Raw genomic sequence first — 9509 nt, 5'->3', positions numbered from 1 at the left:
TGTAGCTGGGAAGTGGATCCACCTGACATCCAGAATCTACCTTGAACTCCAGCAGGTCTTCAGAGCTCCGGGGGCTTACCAAAGTGGACCACCTGTGCAGGGCTTTGGAGGTTGAATAGGAGTTCACCAGAAGGCTGGCCAATAGCTTGAGCAGAGACCAGAGATGAGAATCAACTTGGCCAGGTTTGGCATGGGTAACAAGGAGGTGAGGCGACGGTGTGCCAGCTGGAGAATAAGAAGCAGATTCCAGATCCTTTGTGGAGCAGAGACTCCAAGAAGAAGGGGTGAGGGGAGGGGGTGGAGAAGGTCTCTCCTGCCTCTCAGTCCACCCTCCCCGCCCCCCTCACAGTTCACATGTACAGACACACTCACACACTCGGGCCTCCGCTCCCCTTGCCGGAGGAGGGGGAGGAGGCGGAGGGGAGGAGGAGCTGAAATGCAACCTATTCATGTTCCCGCGATGTAACACCCCTCATTTTCCATGCTGGGTAAAGACAAAAAGCCTTTACAACCTGTTTCTGGAACTTGTCAGCAGCTGCCAAGAGGAGCATGTTAATTAAACGTCGGCAAAGATGGAAGCCGGAGGCCCCGGCTCTAATTGGACAGTTTGCTTCACCGATTGAAAACATTGTGACAAAGGAGGAGGTGCGCGGCGGCTCAGCAGGGGCGCGGCGTGGCGGGGCGGGGAGCGGCGGCTTTGATTTCAGCTGATCTGCGCCCCAGCCTCTCTCCCCCTGCGGAGCCGGCCGGGCCCAGCCCGGCACGCCCCGCGAGGGCACGGGAGGGGCGGCGGCGCGGGAGGGTGGGTGCGGGTGAGGAGATCAGGAGTCCTCGAGGTCCCACGGGCAGTCTCGCCCAGTATGAGGCCCAGCCGAGGACCAGATTTTTGGGGTTCTGGGCTGGGCTCCTTCCCCTGATGACACGACCGGAGTTCCAGGGGGCGAGGGTCCTGCAGTCGGTTCTGTATGGTCGAGGCTGCCCTGGGAACCCAAGCCCAGATCCCAGTAGGGAGAGACCCGGATCTGGACCGGAGAGACCCAGGATCTGGACCTGAGCTGTTGCCCAAACTAGCTCAGGTCAAGTGATTGGGAAAGTGACGTCGCTCAGTCGTGTCGGACTCTTTTGCGACCCCATGGACTGTAGCCTACCAGGCTTCTTCCACGGGATTTTTCAGGCAAGAGTACTGGAGTGGGTTGTCATTTCCTTCTCCAGGGTGATTGTGGATTTTGAGAGGAGATCAACATGGATTAAGGTGGGCCCTTGTTTGTGCTCAGCTGCTCAGTTGTGTCGACTCTTTGCTACCCCATAGACTGTAGCCTGCCAGGCTCCTCTGTCCATAGACTTTTCCAGGCAACAATTCTGGAGTGGGTTGCCATTTCCTACTCCAAAGTGATTGGGGGTGAGGGCTTAAAAATGTTGAGAGGCTTATCCTGGAAGGCCCACCTCTGAAGGTTTTCTCAGGGCCCTGCAGAGCCCAGAGTTTCCATCCCGGTTGTAGGGGCACCCGGAGACTGTCCCCCTTCTGTTGCTTCGTGGCTCTACTGCAAGTCCCCTCCTGTTCTCAACTCACAAGTGAGGCCAGCAGCCATGTATGAAGCCCTGACTGCGTGCTGGGCACTGTGCTATCATTACAGGTCCTGGTATGTAACCTCCCAGCAACTTGTGGGGGGGCGGGGAGGAGGCAGATGGGCAACGAAGGTTCCGAGAGGATAAGTAACCGGTCCAAGGTCACAGTTTTGTTAAAAGTGGTGCTAGGGTGAGACTGGAGCCCAGGTCCCTCTGATGTCAATGTTTGAGCCTGGACCTCACATTTCTTGCTCTCTGGCTCCTGGTCCAGCCAGGAGATGAGGGTCTTCAGGACACTGTGAGACAAGAGTGGGGTTCCTACGTGTGTGTGTAAGTCACTCAGTCATGGCCAACTGTTTGCGACCCTGTGGACTGTAGCCCACCAGGCTCCTCTGTCCATGGGATTCTCCAGGTAAGAATACTGGAGTGGGTTGCCATTTCCTCCTCTAGGTGATCTTCCAAACCCAGGGATCAAATCCGGGTCTTCTGCATTGCAGACAGATTCTTTACCCTCTGAGCCACCAGAAAAGCCCTGAGAACCTCTTCTTCAGGCCTCCAGGATGAATGGCCTGAAAGATGGGTGTGCAGCAACCTGGGGTCACTCTGGAGGCCTCTAGGCATGTTCCCTGCTCCTGCATACTTGCCCACTTTGCATCTCTTGGAGTGGGGTGGTTCGTTAACAAGGCCAAGCCCCCTCTTCTGTCCCCTTCTGCCTTGGCCCAGCTTTGTCCCCCACCTCACCCTTATCCGGAGCTGTGACCCAGGAGGGCTCCGACTGGGGTGGGAGGCCAGGCCGGGGCCTGTGAGAAGCAGGAGCAACTCTGGGAAAAGGGGCCATTGTGGCTGAGCCCGGGGATTAACAGCTACAAAGTGGAGGGCTGAGGCCATTGAGGGTAGCCCTTCGAGCTGAGTTCCCAGGGGGGAGCGGCTAGACCAGCCTGTGCATGAGCCGTGTCCAGGCTGCCTGCTGGGCCTAATCCCCTGGGAGCTGCAGGCCGAGAAGCCCTGGAAATACAGCTGCTCTGGAGAGAGGGCTGCCCTTGGTAGTAGTGGGGGGCGGGGCGGGGGCAGGCTGGTCCAGGATGCTCGGGGTGGCCGCTCTGAGGAGGATTGGGTGAGGGGAGGCATGCCCATGGGGTGTGCATGTACACCTGTGCCCCTGGCCTGGGCAGGGTGCCTGAATGGGCCACTCGAAAGATAGGCAACCCAGGACATAGAGAACAAACTAGTGGTTACCGGTGGGGTGGTGGGGAGAGGAGGTGCAAACTATTGGATATAAGACAGGCACAAGTATTGCACTACGCAGGGAATAGAGTCAGTGTTTTGTAATAACTGTAAATGGAGAGTAACCTTTAAAATCGTATCAAGAAATTAAAAAAAAAAAAAAGATAGGTGACCCAGTGTGTTAGGGGCAGCACCAGCCCCCTTCTGTGTCTGAGATTTAGGGGCTCTCGTAAGGGGAACAGTCCCTGAAGGCAGAGACCAGGCCGACCCAGAGGTACTCAGAGGTCCCTGACTGAAGAGGTGAGCCTGGAGAGAGAGAAGAGGCAGCGCCCCCACCAGCAGGCCTGAGTGGGTGCTAAGTGTGTGTGTGTGTGTGCGCGTGTGTGTGTGTGTGTGTCCTCGTGTGTGCGCGCACCATCGAGCAGGGTGCTTGAGAACAGCCCTTCAGAGGTGGCTGGAGGGGCTCCGCAAATTGTAATCAGATTAAGGGGGCCAATCACTTAGGGCTCTTGAAAAGGCCACGAGGTTTCTAATCAGCCCTGAGCGCCCCAGCCCACAAAGCCCAGGAGGAGCTCGGCAGGAGCCGCCTGCGGGGGGGCCGTGCGGGTGGGGACGGCTTTCTTCCCTCTCTGTCTCTCGTAATTATGTCAATTTGCTAGCCAAATTGTTTGCTCGAGTGGACAGGGGGGCTTGTGGCCCATTCATGTGGTAATGTGGGAACCGGCAGGCCTCCTGGCTGGGAAAATAGGAGGTGCTGGACCTCGTTCGAGGGAGCAGGCGGGCCGGGGGTGTAGGCACCCAGGCCTTGGGAACTCTCCCCTAGCTAGTGTGGGGCTTTGTCCCATGAATTCCAGAAACTTCCAGCTTGGGTTATGCTCTGGGATATCCTTTGGGGCCTGTCAAGATGAAGGATGGGGAAGGAGGGGAGGACCCCACAGGGGACAGAAGAGGTGGCCTCCGGGTTCCTTCAAGGTGAAGGTAGGCAGCTTGCTGTCTTTATGCCTGGTCCTTTGAGGACCAGGCTGAGGCTGGAGCAGTTTGTGAACTGGATGGCCGCGATCTCCAACCTCTGGGATCTCATGCCTGATGATCTGAGGTGGAGCTGATGTAATAATGATACAAAGTGCACAGTAAGTGATACGCACTTGAATCATCCTGAAATCATGCCCCCACCCCTGGTCCATGGGTAAATTGTCCACCATGAAACTGATCCTTGATGCCAGAAAGATTGAAGGCCACTGCGAAAGGGGACCTGGGAGATGCTAGAGAGATGGGATCCTGAAAGGGTGAGACTGAGGAATGTGCAGACTTGGAGTAACTTCTAATCGGTTGACTTAGCCTTTATGCAGGGCCAGCTACTGCGCCACTGCTTTGTACACAGCAACCCGTTGAGCCTGAGAGCAATCCAGGGAGGTTGGCACTGGGCTTCCCATTTCACAAAGAAACTGAGTCTCAGAGAGGCTAAGTGACTTGCCCAAGGCCACACAGCCAGTGGGTAAGGAGCAGAAATATTTGTTTATTTATGGCCGTACTGGTTCTTCCGTGCTGCGCTCAGGCTTTCTCTAGTTGAGGTGCGAGGGTTTCTCATTGTGGTGGCTTCTCTCGTCGCAGAGCTCATGCTCTAGGTGTGCGGGCTCAGTAGCTGTGGTGCTCGGGCTTTGTTGCTCTGAGGCATGTGGGATCTTCCCGGGCCAGGAATCAAACCCTTGTCCCCTGCATTGGCAGGTGGATTCTTAACCACTGGACCACCAGGGAAGTCCTGAGGAACAAAACTTTGAACCCAGGTCTATCTGATCCCTCTGTCCCTTTGCCCCCACCCCCAGCCACCCACCCATAGGAGTTCATTGCTTCCTTTAAGCAGCAAACAAGAAATGACAGAAACGCCTGGCTTTGTACAAGGCATGGAGGGTGCAGAGACCTAAGAGGACCCAGGAAGGTCAGGGTCAGGGAGTCCTCAGCATAGGCATACTGGCGTGAGCTGGAGTCACCCTCTACAGTCAGCACAGAGCTATGGCCACAAAGATGGTCAGGCATTGGACACGGTGCTTGGGAGCCATGGTGGACGTTAGGAAGAATGGTTGTCAACAGACCAGATACAGGTGACTTCCCTGTCCAGGGCATTCCCCTGCCCTCTGGGCTCCCCTGCCTTCCTCAGGTCCCCCTTTAGCATGTGAGGCCCTTTCTTGTCTCCCTTGGATGTGGCAACCCAACACCTCCTTTTCTCAGATTAGGGGGCCCTGTGCACTCTGGCCGCTCCCTGGTGGACCCTCCTGGCTTGTTGCCGTCCCTCCCCGCAACAGATACTCACAGGGCTGCTACCCACACCTACCCCCAACCCCAACCACCAGGTGCCTCCTCACTGTGCCACTCAGGGCTATTAGGATCTGCCCTGCTGGAAGCTGGCAGGGGGCTGGGGTGCAGGGTGGCACTGGAGGTTAGGGCAGGAAGAGAGGTTTGAGGGAGGGTCTGCAGTCACAGCTGAGCACCCCTCACTCCCCAACTGGGAGAAAAGGCTGGAATCCATGTTTATCCCTGAATGAGATGATGGCCAGAAATCCTTCTTAGCGCAAATCCAATTTGATGGGCAGTTGTCGTTTGACTCTACTAGGCCAGGTGCTGGAAGACAAGGGTGTGGGGAGGGGCGGGGGAGATTCCACAGCCCTGTCAAGGGCACAGATACGGCAATGGGTCAGGCCAGGAGAGGACTAAAGGCGAATAACAGCAATGCAGAGCACTTATTCTGTGTCAGGCACAGTTTTAAGCACTTTACATACATTACTTCATTTATTCTTCACAATAATTCTATGAAGGGAGTACGGTTATTGATTCCATTTTGCCTCATGAAGAAACTGAAGCACAGAGAGGCTGAGTAACTTGCCTCTGTCACACAGCTACACGTTTAGCAAAGCTGGCATTCAAACGATGGCCCTAGAGGCCCACCCAGCTTTGAGTCCCAGCTCGGCTGTTACCACTCTTAGTGCCTATATACCAGCTGGCGCTAGTGGTAAGAGACCCACCTGCTGGTGCAGGAGGTGCAGAAAACCTGGGTTTGATCCCTGGGTCAGGAAGATCCTCTGTAAGAGGGCTTGGCAGCCCACTTCAGTATTCTTGCCTGGAGAATCCCATGGACAGAGGAGTGTGGCAAGCTACCGTCCATAGCGTCGCAAAGAGTCAAACACTACTGAAGTGACTTCTGAATCGACTTAGCACGGAGCACAGGCTGTTACCACTCTTAGGTCACTTGAGGAGGCAAAGGAAGGGAGGATCCTAGGTGGGGGGGATTACGTGGAGAGGGCTGCCTCGAGCAGATCAGTGATGCCTGTCAAGGGCCATAGCCAGCTCCAAGTGACCCTTGAGGAAGGGAGGAGAGGAGACCACAGAACAACATCCCAGCCTCACTCCCATCCCTCCTGATAACACCCGCATGAAACCCATGAATTTGGTGAAACAAACAGGAGAGTATTTAGCCCGACTTTCCAGAGGCCATGATGTCTAATCGGAGTCCTGAAGGACAAATAGGATTTATTCAAGCAAAGGGTTTGGAGGTGGAGAAACTGCCTTCTGGGAGGTGACAAGACATCTGGCTCAGGAATGGCCAGGCCTGTGGCCAGAGGGGAAGGTGGGAGACAACTCAAAGGGCAGTTTGGGTATTATACTCCGGGTACTGGCTTCTCAGATGACTCAGTGGTAAAGAATCCACCTGCCAACTCAGGAGATGGAGGTTTGATCCCTGGATCAAGAAGATCCCCAGGAGGAGGAAATGGCAACCCACTCTAATACCCTTGCTGGGGAAAATCCCTGGACAGAGGAGTCTGGTGCACTACAGCCCATGGGGTCTCGAAAAGTCGGACACGACCTAGCAACTGAACAACAGCAGCTCCTTCCCACATTGTGTCCACCAGCCCGTTCTCTATACCTGTGTCTGCACTGCTCGCATGCTGAGTCACTTCAGCCGTGTCCGACTCTTTGGGACCCCATGGACTGCAGCCCATAAGCTTCCTGTGTCCATGGGATTCTCCAGCCAAGAATACTGCACTGGGTTGCCATGCCCTCTGCCAGGGGATCTTCCCAAGCCAGAGACTGAACCCTCATCTCTTACATCTCCTGCCTTGGCACGTGAGTTCTTTACCACTATCGCCACCTGGGAGTCCCCCTGTGTCTCCATTACTTCTCTGTAAATCGTTTCATCAGTACTACTTTTCTAGGTTCCATATATATATGCATTAATATACAATATTTGTTTTTCTCTTTCGGACTTACTTCACTCTGTATAACAGACTGTAGGTTTGGCCACCTCACTATCGTTTTCATGGCTGTAAAATGCAAAATTCTTGAGCCGTCCTTCCCTCAGTCTACAGAGACTCTGAGAGCAGGCCTGACAATCTCCAGGTGATCCTGATGCATGCCCAAGTTTGAGACCTACTGTCTAACGTGTTTAACTATTCCCCTGTGGTTGGACATTCAAGGTTTTCCAGTTTCTTATTATTAAAACTTGTGTTACAACACGTCCCTTTACATGTGTTTTTGTGTCCTATGAGAACATTTCTTCTCTCTCACAATTTTCTTGGTTAATTTTTCACATTTGCTTTTCCAGATGAATTTTTTAAATATTTATTTTTACTTATTTATTCGACTGCTCTGGGTGTTAGTCGTAGCATGCAGACTCTTAGTTGTGGCATATAGGATCCAGTTGCCCGACCAGGGATCCAACTCAGGGCCCCCTGCATTGGGAGTGTGGAGTCTTAGCCACTGGACCGTCAAGAAGTCCCCCAGATGAACTTTAGAATCTGTTTCTAAATTCCACTCTCAATGGTATTGCATTGTATATACACTTTAACTTAGGAAGGATCGACATCTTGGCAGTATTGAGTTTTCCCGTCAACTATTGAAATTCTATAGGATTTTAAGTGTAATTCACATACTTATATGTAATTTAGGCATGCTTTGTTATGATCCCAAATATAACAACTGCAGGAAATATTACTATAATGGTCTTCTTTCCCTAAATTTTATGAAACTAAGAATATAATCATAAAGGATCAAGCGTATGATCATCCTATTCTTGTTGGGATAGTCTCATTTCTTATGTTGGCCTCTCCATTTCTTTCATTGGGTCCGTGTGTGTGTGGCTGTGCTGGGTCTTCACTGTTGTGTGTGGGCTTTCTCTAGTTGCAGCGAGTGGGGTCTCCTTTCTAGTTGAGAAAGTAGACAGATTTCTATGGGCAGGTTTCTCACAGCAGTGACTTCTCTTAGTGGTGGGTCTAGCTGCTCTGTGGCACATGGGATCTTCCCAGACCAGGGATCGAGCCCGTGTCCCGTGCATTGGCAGGCAGATTCTTAACCACTGGACCACTGGGGAAGTCTCAGCCTCTCAATTGTGATTCAGTCAAGCCCATGTCTTTTGGGGGAGCAAAGGAAACTTTTTTAGAAATATCCCCTGTGGACTTCGCCAGTGGTCCAGTGGTTAAGACTCTGAGCTTCCACTTCCTGGGGGAGAACCGTGCGGCACAGCCGAAAAAAAAAAAGAGAAATCCTTCTCAATAGACTTCTCCCCATTTAAAGCATGCTCCCCAACCCTAGTTCTTCCAGACTCTTCTCATCAAAAAGTGCAGTCAGCACGCTCCCCTTGAATTTGACCTTGGTGACTGCTTGACCAATTTTTGTTGTTGTTCAGTCGCCAAGTTGTGTCCGACTCTTTGCCACACTATGGACTGCAGCATGGCAGGCTTCCCTGTCCCTCACCTTCTCCTGGAGTTTGCCCAAGTTCATGTCCATTCAACCAGTGATGCTTGACCAATAGAACAGAACAAAATGACACTGTGCCAGCTTCCAGGCCCAGAGACCTTAAGAAATGGCAGCTTCTTATTTCTGTCTCTTGGGATATTTGTTCTAGGAAACCAGCAGCCATGTCTGCAGAAGTTCAAGCAACGAGGAATGGAGGCCCTTGGCCCACAGGCTAGGCTGAGTGACCAGCCCACAGCCAGCCCCAACTTGCAGCCAGGCGATTGATCCTCTAGTTCCATTCAAACTGCCCAGCTGATACCACGTGGGACCTACAGAAGCCGTCCCACTGATTCCTGCCCCAATCACAGATGTGTTGAGCCAAAGAAATGACTGTTGTTTGATGTGCTGAGGTGTTTGTTTTTTTTTTTAATTGGAAGATAATTGCTTTTAAAAAAATTTTTCATTGAAGGATAATTGCTTTAATTGAGATGGTTTGTTAGGGAGTTGTACCAACGCTGCAACTCATTTCAATGCCTAAACCAATCACTGACATCAGAACTAGGACTTAAACATTCCAGAACCCTCCCCTCTGAGGCTGGGGCGGGGGCTGGGTTCCCCTTCCCTGAGCCAGGGACAAAATTAGAGCCATGCCAAGGACAAAGCAATGGCTGCTGGTGGGTGACCAACAGCATCTGCTGAGGACATTAGATCCACTGAGATGAGAGACCTGGCCCAGAGTCCCACAGCCAGTCTGTGGCAGGGTCAGGATTTGAACCTAGGTTCTCTCCCAGACATCTGTAGCAAGGCTGAAACTTACCACCCATGACCTCTCCTACCCCCACCTGTGAGACTTTCCTCCAGTGTTATCTGCTCTACAAAGCCTCCCTGGGTGCCATTTGCCCATGGGCACACCTCCCATCTAACACCCATCACAGTAGATTCTCATCATGTGCCCACCCGGCTACCCCCAATAGGACACAATATCCCGCAAGGTG

General features: G+C 52.9%; 1 long non-coding RNA gene across 2 annotated transcripts in view; it reads right to left on the bottom strand.

Moving 5' to 3' along the window:
• Positions 1-9509, bottom strand: part of LOC113879545 — a 68966-nt gene that overhangs the window by 7170 nt on the left and 52287 nt on the right. The window contains exon 2 of one of the 2 annotated variants that reach the window (XR_003507376.1): positions 41-225. The exons of the other annotated variant lie outside the window; for it this stretch is intronic. This is a non-coding gene — a long non-coding RNA (uncharacterized LOC113879545). The remainder of the gene's footprint in view (positions 1-40; positions 226-9509) is intronic. 2 annotated transcript variants of the gene reach the window in all.

This window comes from Bos indicus x Bos taurus, chromosome 21, assembly GCF_003369695.1.
Source record: "Bos indicus x Bos taurus breed Angus x Brahman F1 hybrid chromosome 21, Bos_hybrid_MaternalHap_v2.0, whole genome shotgun sequence".
NCBI lineage: Eukaryota > Metazoa > Chordata > Mammalia > Artiodactyla > Bovidae > Bos > Bos indicus x Bos taurus.
This window is presented reverse-complemented; position numbering and strand designations above follow the sequence as displayed.